At 38.2% G+C, this 12043-nt stretch overlaps 1 protein-coding gene across 2 annotated transcripts in view; it reads left to right on the forward strand.

Moving 5' to 3' along the window:
* Window positions 1-12043, forward strand: part of cplx2b (complexin 2b) — a 322298-nt gene that overhangs the window by 110697 nt on the left and 199558 nt on the right. Inside the window, exon 1 of one of the 2 annotated variants that reach the window (XM_078550739.1) lies at window positions 11945-11963. The exons of the other annotated variant lie outside the window; for it this stretch is intronic. The gene's annotated coding sequence lies outside the window, so the exon portion shown is untranslated. Of the gene's footprint in view, window positions 1-11944; window positions 11964-12043 lie in introns of those variants that run through there. 2 annotated transcript variants of the gene reach the window in all.

Raw genomic sequence — 12043 nt, forward strand, 5'->3', positions numbered from 1 at the left:
CTACGTGCATAGATTTGAGCTGACTCTGCAAGATGGTTGTTTGTTATGGGGAATCAGAGTTGTTATTCCTCCAAAATTCCAAACACGAGTGTTAGAAGAACTTCACCTCAGTCACATGGGAATAGGCAAAATGAAAGCATTAGCTCATTTGCATGTATGGTGGCCACACCTGGATAAAGACATTGAAGGCATGGTCAGTGATTGCCAAGAAATGAAGTTTTCTCCTGCACCTGCCCCATTACACCCATGGGCTTGGCCTGACCACCCATAGCAGAGACTTCATGTGGACTTTGCAGACATACGTTCCTGATTGTGGTGGATGCCCACATGAAGTGGTCTCATGTTATTCCCATGAAGTTGACTACTTCAGCAAAGACCATTGATGCTCTCTGGAATGTGTTCAATAGTTTAGGATTGCCAGAGCAGATTGTGTCTGACGATGGCACACAGATCACATCATGTGAATTTCAAACATTCCTGAAAAACAATGGCATCAAGCAGATTCGCATTTCGCCTTACCACCCATCCTCAAATGGTGAAGCAAAATGCTTTGTCTAGACATTCAAAATGAAGAAATTTTTGATGAAATATTGTAACACTCCACATTCAACAACAGGCGTATCTCCTGCTGAGCTGATGTTTGTAAGATGACTGCGTACCAGAATGGATTTACTGTGTCTGGATTTGGAAGGAAAGATTGGTTCAAGGCAACTTGATCAGAAAAGGTCACATGACATAAGTAAACCAGTTCGTGAGTTTAATCTGGATCAGTCTGTGTGGGTCTGAAATTACTGTGGAACACAAAAATGGCTCCTGGGAAGAATTATCAAGCGCCAAGGACCACTGACCTATAATGATGAATCTCCCTGTGGAATCTGGAAGAGACACATTGACCAGATTAGAGAAGCCAAATCCAAGGAACCAAATTTCCAGGGATCTCCAGTCACAGTGGAAGATTTCTGGGAAACATCTGCTCCAGTTGGTGAAACCCGACTTGATTCAGCTGACAAACCTGTATCACATGTAGCTGCAACTATTGAACCTGAACAAAAACAAGTGGAACAGCAGAACCTTTCATTTCTAAGCAAACAAACTGAGATACCTAACCCAGCATTCCTCTCTAGACCAAAGCGAATCTGCAAACTGCCTGACTGATTTGTTCCTAGAGAGCAGATGCGAGGTTTGTGTTTAACGTTTATACTTTTTTGTAAAAGAACATTTTAGTTAAAAAGAAGTGCTATATAAAAAAACCTGACAATAGGGTGTGCTAAGTCCTGGATGTATTTCCCACTGGCGTAGAATAAGGAATAAAGGAACCTTCTGTTTTTTACCCAGGAAGTTGGGGTTCAGAATGTGTGGGTGTGCGTGTATTCTTAATTGTTAAGACGTAGTAAAACACTTCAGTATTATTATTGATATCAAAGTTTTGAGATAGATTTTACATTACAGACATGTAGGCACATTACACAACTTTCAAAAATATATATTGTGGTGAATGGCAAGTTATAGGAACACACAGATTGCTATCAACAGCAAATTTTACATTAGCAGTGAATAGAATTTAGAATAGAGTTTATATAATTCTTGAATAATATAAACAACAAAATATCCAGGACAAAGACATTTAGGGCAGAATGTTGCCCTTGATGGGTGGGTGGGCCCCACCGGCTCGGCTGCGGGCGGGCAGCCAATCACCGCCGACGCAACGGGCCCCTCTGCCACTTTGAGTGGGTGGGCCAATTAAGGCCCGCCCAGCGGGCCACCCGACGGGAAGCGCTATGCGCTTCTTGTGTGGGTGGTGGGGTGGGGGGGATGGGGAGGGATTCCCCAACTGTCAGAGTGCGCACTTTTGCGCATGCATGCGAAAGAGCGCACATCTCCCTGAGACTAAGTGCTGCCTCAGGGAGAGTGCTGACAGTTTTTGAAAGTTTAAAAATAGAAAAATAAAAAAGTTAACATGTCCCCCTCATGTGACAATGTCACATGAGATGGGACATGTTAATAAATATCACAGAAACTTTATTCAACTTTTTAAAAACCGACATGAAACCTCATCCTGCCAGTGGATGAGGTTTCATGTATTATCAGAAGCCCACTGGGGCTCCTGGCCTGCCCGCCAGCCTTATGGTTGGATGGGCAGGTCCTTTAATTGATTTAACTACCCTGTCAATGACCTCAATTGGCCATTGACAGGTCGGTGAGCGGACAGCTGATCGCGCTGTTCCCCCACCTTCCTGAATATTTAAATGGTGTGGGATGATGTCGGCGGTTCCCCCTGACATCATCCCGCGTCATTTTCGCATCGGCAAGTGGGCCCCACCCCCAGCTCACCAACGAAAAAATTCTGCCCTTAAGAGTTTTACTTCCTCACTGATCAATGGAGACAAACCTTACTTCTTTATTATCATTAATATTATGAAGCCAGTTTTTGATCCAGCCAGTTTGCTATTACTTTTCATTAAAGTCTCACGTGTTAAATTTTACAAAATTCTTTCTTAAAATTGACTAAAATTGTGCTCATCTACCAATTTTGCTACATCTACAAGGAACTGCAGCTGATATTTTGAAACATGAGATTAGATTTCTACAAATTGTGAACTTTTAGCACAGTGCCTCGCATTCCAGAAATATATAAAAGGAATTCAACTGTAGAGGTCAGTGGGCATTTATGAATATTCATTTATGAATATTTTGTTAAATTAAAAGTGCTAGGTAAAAGCAAGTTGGTGTCTTATGCACGACAAATTCCTGATCTACATTTATGATACACAAACCTCTGTATCAGACACAGAAGCTGTAAGATGTACCCTATGGAGTTTTGTATCACAAAACTGTTTCCTCAATACTGACTTCAGACTAAATTGATATTATTTATTTGTTTATATTATAGATAGGATATTACAATGACATTTGCTATCCTCCAGCCTGAGGTGACAAAGTATTTTTGAAACAATACATTTTAGGATATCTAGTACATGGGCAATTTCAAAACAAAAGTAGTCAGCAACAATCAAGTATCTCTTAGGATGTGCTGAGGAAGGAAAGCAATTTGATTTTATCTTTCACAGGAACTGATTCCTATCGTTCTATGCAGTTCAGCGGACTGGTCGATACAACCATAGAAACTTCCCTTAAGTGTTTACTGTTCAGTCAATAAGCATAAGAACATAATACATTATTTTATAATAGCTATTAAACCTATGCAGTCTATTCTGGCCCAGAGACAAATGCACTGTTGTGAGGTCTATGTAGCATATTTAAATCCTGAAAGGAAATGAATAACCACAGGTAAAGCTTTCAAGAAGACTAAGGCTGTGAATCTTCTCCTTGAACTCCAGAGGTAATTGAGCAAAGCATCAGCATAGTAAACTAAAATAACAAGCCGGATTCTTCAATCATGATTGGATGCATTGCACAGATGATATTTTCACTGTCCCTAAAGGACTGCATGGTTATCATTACAATCTTTGCATCTATTCATAAACATGTTCGTCCTTGGTTCCCTTTAAAGGTGTTAATTAAATCTATTTAATGGATGCTTTTTCCCTACATCTATTACTCCAACAAAAAAAGCAAATTTATCAACCACTTGTTTTTACACTTTCCTTCTTTTGATTTATTATTATTTTGCTTTTGGGTTCTACAGCAACAGTTTGCACTAACCGGCTGGGTATTCTTCAATGAGAATAGCAGCTTACATTTATATAGCATTTCTTAAGTATAGAAATTCTCATTTAGTGCTTTGCGAAGGTAAGATGTGTGCACAGAGCAAGAAGTAGGGAACTTAAGGGAAGAGACAATCTAAGGTGTTTTCAAAGAGGTACATTTGAGGAGGCTTTTAAAGATAGGTAGAGAAATAGCAAGCCAAAGTAGCCCTATCTGCATGTTCCATACTGTAAGTGTCTGAAAGATTAGTGATGAAGGGCCAGATTTTGGCTACTAAAGCAGGTAACTCAGTTTGGGAAACTTCCTCACTCACCAGCCCCACTTCAGTAAAAAGAATTCCAAAACACATGATCTTTGCTCATGGGGAGCGAGGAGTTGGGCCTACCGACCTCTGAAGCAGATCATAGGTGGTCACAGGGGTGAGTAAGTGCCAAGGCAGGCTGGTTACAAAGCCCACCTCGGTTCTTCATTCTAGTTGTTTTAGAAGTTGGTAGACCGCTATCCCTCACCCCTCACATCCCCTTATCCCTCACCTCACCCCCCATGGTCCCTCATATCCTCCTGCCACCTAATGCCAATTCATGCCCCCAAGCCACCCTGACAGGGTACCCTCGATGCCACCTCCATAGCCATTCACCAAGGATCCGCCATGCAAAAACCTCAGGAACCATGTGGAAATGAAAAAAAAACCTTCAAAGAATCTAATACAGCTCTTACTCATACACATTTAATAGTGCTAAAACATCCCATTCATAAAATCCATTCAGATCTTTTAAATCTCCTCAAGTGGTTAACCTCTTATCAAAACAAATTTCTACATCACCAAACATTTAAGCTGTCCATCAAACTATGAACTCAGCACAGCTTGCTGAAATAATTTGGGATTTTGTAACTCAGCCAGGCATTGACAATGAGATGATAGCCCTTAGAGAAATGCCAACAAAGAGCTCTATTGGAACTGCCTGGTTAGATGCTACTTTTTTTTCTAATCTATGCCTGTCAATCAAAGTAGGTTTTTTTTTAAACTCTCACTGACAGCTGCAATCTATTTTTTTAAAGTTTAAAGAGTGGGGCATTTAAAAAACTTCAGATCATGACAGTTATACAGACCTTATCTGCGCTTCAAAAGCATTTATGTGTATTCCATCAGTTAGTGACTCCCACACTGCATGCAAAGGTCCTTACAACAGCCAAAATGGGGCCTGTTTGAACTCAGCACTGAGGTCAAATGGCCCTGCTGAGTTTGGGTTTCCTGCCTGTGTAAATTACCCGCACCCCCTTTCCCCAACCAGCAAAAATTGGATCTGTTGAATCTTGGATCTGGGGGTAGGACTTCCGCATCTGGGTCCTACCCACCATTTTTATTGGTTCGCAGAACCTTCCTGACTCCACGACAACCCAGCTCTAATAATCAAATAGTGGTGGGGAAATAGCAGCAGTGTGGAGTCAAGAGAATTATGAAATAAATACTTTAAAACCTGTAATTGCTTGGTATATTTATTGCAATAGCTCTTGAATGCAAGAACATTAAAATACATTGCATAGGAAGCACTTGAATCATCCGAAAATTGCAATAATTTCATTTTGCTCCTGAAGAAAGGACCTCAATGATCTATAAAACTTGTGACCCTCATTACTGCCAAATTTGTTCAACAGGAGTCAAACAAAAGGTCTCACGCAATGTGTTTTTAGATTTTTATTTTATTTGAAGCTCAACATGTTAGATCGTATAAAAGAAGAAAATAAAAAATTATATTTGTTTTCCATTTTTTACTTAATGATGTGACCGGAATTTTTTGTAAAGTTTTCCCCTACTAATGCTGCAATGGTGCCTAGAATTTAATTACAAATGTAATGATCCTACTGACAATCCATTTTGGATATCAGGATATTTTTGGGAGTGTAATTTCTATTTAATGTTATTTCCTTTTTTAAGTGGGAGATTTTGTGCCTCAGTGGGTACTGTCCCTGTCTCTAATCCCAAGACTTTGGGTTCAAGTCCCACTCCAGGACTTAATGGTGAAGGATGGAAGATGTGCTCATCATGTAGCCAAACAGGTTGATTATTGACCTGTATATCCTTCCAATATATGCCAATGGCAGACTATAAGGGTGGGAGAGATGTGATGGGAAGAAAGTTGGAGACTTTACCATCACTATCCAAAGCTCCAGTCTACTACATGCATGTAAATGTGCAGGTTGCCACAGCAACTTTCTGTAGCATACCACCATATTTTTAGGAAAACAATTTTCTCATCATGATGGTGGATTTCGAGGCAAGTGGCAATCAGTTACAATAATAAATGGGTGCCATTGTTTTTTTCTTTACAATTTTATTATGTTGTACCATAAGTTTATTGGGGAACAAGGTGTCCAATTCCCATGGATATAGCACAGGGACACCTTTCCTGACAACTTAGTGATAGTGGTGATGAGCTCACATTCCTCGCAGTTAAGGTATATGTGTTCCAGCAGCGTGAAAAGAAAATTCAGCCATGTTGTCACACAGCTTGGAGTGAATTGTGAATCAACTGGCAGAATTAAATTTTCACACTGAGAGAACACAAATTTTGGCACTTTCTGAGGTGAAATTAAATTGCAAGAAGCTCAAATTTGCATCCAAATATGTAAAATATTACAAAACAATTATATGTCAATATTTTAAACGACAAGTGACTTGCTGATTTCAATATATCATGGATCAATTTTAAATTTGGGAGGAAGCCCCCATCCTACGCCATTCCTTCTGCTTGATGATCAAAATAGCTCCTGGTATGGCATGCTTCAAGTTTAAAATTCTCAACCTAATGCTCCAATCCTTCCATGGCCTCAACCTTCCCTATCTCTGTAACCTTCACTAGTCTACAACTCTAAGATTTCTGCATTCCTTCAATCTGGCTGCTTGTACACCCAATTTTTCATTGTCTCACCTTTCTGCCTAGGCTTTAAGCTCTCTAAACCTCTCTGCCTTTCTACCTCTATTAAGATGCTCCTTAAAAACCTACTTCGCATCTATCTTGAAATCTCTTTATATGGCTCTGATAATACTCCTGTAAAGCATCTTGCAATGTTTTACTACATGAAAGGCACTATATGAATGCAAGTTCTTATTGTTTTTGTTGGGTAGACAGGGTTAAAATAGACCGTCCCATGTTGACCTTTTAAATTATTTTATGCAACCTCCATATCAACAAGAAACATTTCAAATATGTTTTGAAATCACTTCCACGTCTCAGTACAAATCAAATTTATATTCCAAGTAAAAGCTATGCAACAGTGAAATTTGGAGATAATTTTGTAGGTACAAAATGAATGCTTAATATTTATAAGTTTAATATCCACCTCTTTAGTCATATTTCAGGTAAGTTTTAAAGGGGATATGCAATGTACTAAAATTAATTCCAGATACATCAGAAGAAGCATATATTTGAACAGCTGCAAATTGAAAGTTGCAAAATGTGAAATGAGTTATAAGCTTACTGCAATTGTTATATTGGGAAGAGGTTTGAAGAGCTTTTTAATTGAGGTTCCACTCTTGAATCTTGCAAAAACATAATTATGCTAAAGACTGTGAATGTTTTTCTCAAACACAACCACAAGTTTGTCAAGCTTCAACCAATTTCAGCAATTGCATGGTTTTAGACATTTGAAACCAATTTATCTAAGAAACTATGAAGTGTTTAATTGAAATCAAAACGATGTTTCCTGATGGGAAACTACAACTAGATTTTAATGTGTACTGTTACAATTTTCTGAAAATTATTTATGTTCACATTGAAGAGCATACAGAGAACACTGTTTATACGATAATTATCAAATCATTACCAAGTAAGTTTGTGTTCATTACAGATTGTATTAGGGTGTCTTTTAACATTGATACAATATTGGATGGTAAAATGCACCATGTTGATGTCAAACTAAAAAAGATCCAAACCAAAAGACAATTTTGACTTAAGTTCTTGCATTATCTCTAATTTAAACAGCTTTGAATTTGGTAATTCCTATTTGGCATATGGATTTTTAGCTTTTTTTCAGTTCTTAGTTCTATCTAGAACAATATGTTTATCTATGTTAATATTATTACTTTTATTAATAACTTCATCATTTGATTCTAACAGTTGAGCATCATCTTTAAGAGTGAAGACTAATGCAAAGTATTCATTTAATATGTCTGCCATACCCAATGAATCCTTCATACACTGTCCGTGTACATTCTTCAATAGCCCAACATAGTTTATAAAAGTTTCCTGGCTCTTCATATAAATTGAAAAAAAACTTTTCCCATTACTTCCACAATTGCCAATAGTCCTATTTTCCATTGTCCTTTTAGCTGATCAAATAGCAATCTCTGTTTCATTTAGCCTATCCTTGTACTTACTCTGTTTAATTGAGTATTTGATGCCTTTAATTTGTAGGATAATTTTTGTTTACATCTTACTTGTCTTTATACCTAACCAGTCAGCAATGTTCCCGCTAAGGAGGCCAAGCAAAATAATTTAAAAGGCCTGTGAACTTAACTGTTCCATATACGAAGAAAAATTAGAGGAAACATTGCCAATCTGCCACTTGGCTTTTTTGACCATATTATTTTTCTTTTGACTTTGGGCACATTTTTGTCTTCCACCTTTTTCTTAATCGTGCACTTAAAAACTTTCCATTTGTATTCTACATTATTCTCAGTTGTGTTGACCAATTCATCCATTCCAATTTGTTAGTTTAGCAAAGTTTGCCGTTTTGAAATCCATTATGAGGTTTCCTGTTGTTTTTTGGGATGCATCTAGTAGTTTGGTGTCTATCCAATGCTCTTGGTATTCTTTGTGTGTTAAGATGTCCAGAGATGTGTTTATCTAATCCCTGGCACTCTTTAGGTACACATGCATCTACTTCCCCTGAAGTACAATGTCACAATAAGTCTTAGGAAGGTGGGTAGATACCCAAAGGGTCTATGTAACATTGTCCCAGTTTTAACTCACTCAAAAGCTATTCAGTTGCACAGAGTTAAAATTGGGTCCATTGTGGTGACCTGAAAAAGAGTTCAAAGTCAAATAATTAAAAATCAGAATTCTCATCAAAACCTAAAGCCTTACTAAGTTCAATAAGATTTGTTAGATTGAGCTAGATTTTGTTGTAACAATATGGTAAGTCTAGCAGCCTTCTTTGTTATTTATACACAGATCAGACAGCAATTTCCAAATACAAAAACCCTGAGTTGCGGTCAAGGTAACTCACCATCTAGCTCCCCATTCATATGTATTGAATGGTACAAAGTTCCTGTACTGACATTGTAGATAGAGACTAAACTTACTGCAAAAAGTTGTGTGTTGTCCTTTCCAGTGTATCTGTTTAACAGTATGGTAAATCTCAATTGCTGCTAAACTTCTCCAGCAGTAAAAAATTAACTTTTCCAGTTTCATTCTATCAAATTTTAATTATCATTAGAGAAATAAAAGCATTGCTTTTTACTTTTTCTTTCTATACCTTTCTTTCTTAACCCAATTCATCTCCTTATTTTGTTTTCATTACCTAACTCAAACTTTCACTATTCTAACTTACACTATAGGTTCAGAATTTGCACTGTTCATTTATGATTCTTCAATCTGATTGGTTATGGAGCTACACAGAAGCGTGCCTTGCTCAAACAGGTTCCAGATGTCCTTTAACTCTTCTGTTTGGATGACAGTAAAACCTGCTGGGAGGAAAACAAAGCCTTTTTATATTAAAGTTTATGGGCAAATGCAAGCGTAACAGTTCACTGCTCACAGCAAAATCCAACCCATTATGTTTAACAAGATTGTGCATTTATCAGGTGTTATTTCATAACAGCAGCTCTGGCACACAAAAGGCGGAATAATGAGAGAGTTTGAGGTGGTAGGGGACTCATCAGAAACAGTCCTATACAAATAATAACTTTTATTCCATTGTTGTGACCTTTTCTTTCATATACTCTGAGAATGTTTGACATTTGATTCATATAAAAGTTGGGACTTTAGGGAATTTGTAGTTAAATGTTACTTGAAATTGTGAAAAAAATACACCATATAGATGTTTTTTATACTTTAAAAGTCAGCTTAAGACATTTGGAAAAGTCAGCGCTATTATAAACTGTATGCTATGTTTAACCCTCCATGATTTGTCAGGGTAATTGTATCAGCTCTGTAGGGCACTACATGAGCCAATTCTGCAATTACAAAGGGACTGTTTCAAGTATTTCAATAGTACCATCTCTAAGTGGCTGCTATTGTATTTCCAGATGATTTTAGCAATCACAGTATGTGGTGATTGAGGAGGTTGTATGCCAAGCTGACTCACTAATGGTCCACACATCCCCTCCTCTCACTTCAGATAACTATCAGACTTTCTGTTGTTACCGTTTCCAAAATTGCATGTAGCATAGTTAGCTGCTACTTAGGCAAGCGATTTTATTCCCTCTTGTGCTTTATTACTATTAAACAAGTTGCACTGCTTTATATTCAAATCAATCAGAAATATTGCTCATTTTCAGTTGGAGGGCAGAAGTTCATACATAATGGGAGGACAGGAAAGAATGCAATTGCAGCATAACTGGATCAAACCTGTGTTCATATCATCAGTTTAGGAAAATCAGTAAGCAACTCCTCACCAACAGCAATTCTATGAGTGCAGTACTATTGGTTTCTCAGACCACACGCAGTCATGACATCTTGAATGAGAGGACAGATGTTGGCTGACTTCACAAACAGCTGCTTTGGGGTGAAACCATCAACCATGTTCACATTATGTAACTGGCCACACCATGCTGCTCTGGCTGTGAGATCAACACAGATTCTCAGGGGTCAAATGTTGGGGTAGGGCTGTTCTTACTTTACATGTTTGTGCATAGGCACTGGCTCTGGGGAGCTGGAGAGCAATTGATCAGATTCCCAATTTAGAATTCTTCCTGTTTAGTCAGTCTCTTGATGTTAGTGTCACTTGAAGAGGTGTCTAGTGCTCTAACTGTGCTCCACAGTGAGAAACCAATATAAATTTACAGTGTTCATGTGAAGTGGGAGTGGAACTCAGATATAGCTGGTGGAGGCTCCATGAGGAAACCTACATGGGTAGCAGCCTTTGGTATAAAATAAAAACAATACTGAAAGAAAAGTTTTAAACTGATTAATACAAGTTTGTTCAAGTGTATGTTACCAAGCTGGTTATTGACACTGCATCCAACTGCACATGTTTACTGTCTCTCAGTGTTATTTTTATTGTGGTTACACCAACCACTTTGTGGATTGGTTTCACCTAAAGCAACGTTAACCTAACTTGAGTTTCTGATGAATGGCTTTTTTAAAAAAGTTTCCTTACATAAAATAGAGCTGACTATCCTAGATTGAGTCTTTTCACCAGCCGGTCCATACCGGAGAGCAAAGTTACTGCCAAATATGTTTCCTTACTGTTAGTGCCAATGCATTGAGGATTTCTCTAAAGTTGGCTCTAATTCCCCGTGTGCAGTCCATATAAAAATGTCTTTGATAAATCAGCTTCTATAATTTCACAACTACCATGTAACTCTGCAATTGGATACATCACTTTGGTTAAAACCCACAGACTATCATTCAGGTGGTCAAAACTTACTGAGTGGTTCACAATGAGCTTTAAATAAATGAACCCAGTGTGGCCAAGGCAGTAAATGGTAATTTCAAGTTGGCTAATTGGACCTTCTGTGTGAGTTAAATGCATGACGTGTACTTGGCTGGTCTTTGTTATTGAGCAAACTAAAGGAAGAAACCTCTGGAAAAGTTTCTTTTGGGCAATCTCCCAGTCACAGAGAGTTTTGGTGGCTTGCATGTGTTATATATTAGTCCTGGTTTTATATTCACATCCATATACACATATTGATGCTATATTTGATCACTGAAAATTAAAGATGGTTATAATAATAATAATAGGGACAATACTTCCCAGCAAATAATAAGTGACTGATTACAGTAATGGATACGTTGCTGCATCCCCCGTGGGGAAAATGGCAGAGAGGAAAGCAATGATTATGACGCTTTGTTGCTGCTTCAGTAAGGTTTAGAGTTACACCATCAGGCTGTTCGGTTCTGCCCGGCAGAAGATGAGAGCAGTTGAGGCGATGAGCGGCCTGCCTTGGTGCAAAGACCAACTGAAAAAAAGTCACCAATTTATTCAGGGCCTCTGAAGCTTGAGAAACCAGGAACTGGTTTTATAGGGGGATATTTATATAACGCGATTTCACTCTTCAACCACGTTGGATGCGATGTGTATTCTAGATAGTGTTTTTGCTCACTTGTCCAGGATGACTGCTCTCCGGCTGAGTTTGTACAATGATCAAGTTGATACCGGGAGTGCCCGGGTTCCTTTTTATTGTTAAAAGTTTCATGGGCCTGTTTTAAAT

The sequence above is a fragment of the Cetorhinus maximus genome, chromosome 10 (genome assembly GCF_964194155.1).
Source record: "Cetorhinus maximus chromosome 10, sCetMax3.hap1.1, whole genome shotgun sequence".
Classification (NCBI taxonomy): Eukaryota; Metazoa; Chordata; class Chondrichthyes; order Lamniformes; family Cetorhinidae; genus Cetorhinus; species Cetorhinus maximus.